Source organism: Brassica oleracea, chromosome C2, assembly GCF_000695525.1.
Source record: "Brassica oleracea var. oleracea cultivar TO1000 chromosome C2, BOL, whole genome shotgun sequence".
Lineage (NCBI taxonomy): Eukaryota > Viridiplantae > Streptophyta > Magnoliopsida > Brassicales > Brassicaceae > Brassica > Brassica oleracea.
In genome coordinates, this window is record NC_027749.1 from 20241421 (window position 1) to 20242048 (window position 628).

Consider the following 628-nt stretch of genomic DNA (forward strand, 5'->3'; position numbering starts at 1 on the left):
CTCTCAGTATATATAATTCCTCAAACAAACCTTGAGACCCATATCTCTTATTAAATTACTCCTAAATTGAACTGTCGCAGCTTTTAGCCAACCTTCGAAGATGTCAGAGCCTCCAGTGTTGTTGTTGCTTAATCGGTCGTTGTCCCCGCCTAGAACATAGTACCCAGGAAAGGTATTGACAATTTGAATTTCTATGGAATACTATATACCATATTTGTTTAATCAATATTCAAGCTATCAGTTTCAATACTTTAAGCGTATGTTTCTCTGGGCAGAATTTCGAGATCCACGGTTCTATCCCAGTTCGTGTGAATCACTACCATCCATCGCTACGATAGGGGATCGATCGTGAAAGTTGATTGATCGCTTTGAAGTTGTCTGATTAACTAATATGATGCAAACTCTGTTTTGATGGGCTATAACGGAAAGTTATTTGGTTGCTAGGACTAACAGAGGCTGCAAGGCTGGGTACGTCTCAGGCGGAGCTGAAGGACGGTACAACTAGAGCGCCTATTGTCCGGTTTTTGTCGTGCCAACGTGCTATGAAACTTAAGCCTTCCTAGGAGAATCCAGATCACTTCGAAACGTCGGCTGTCATTTTCAACAGGTACCACCAAGATGTAAAAAA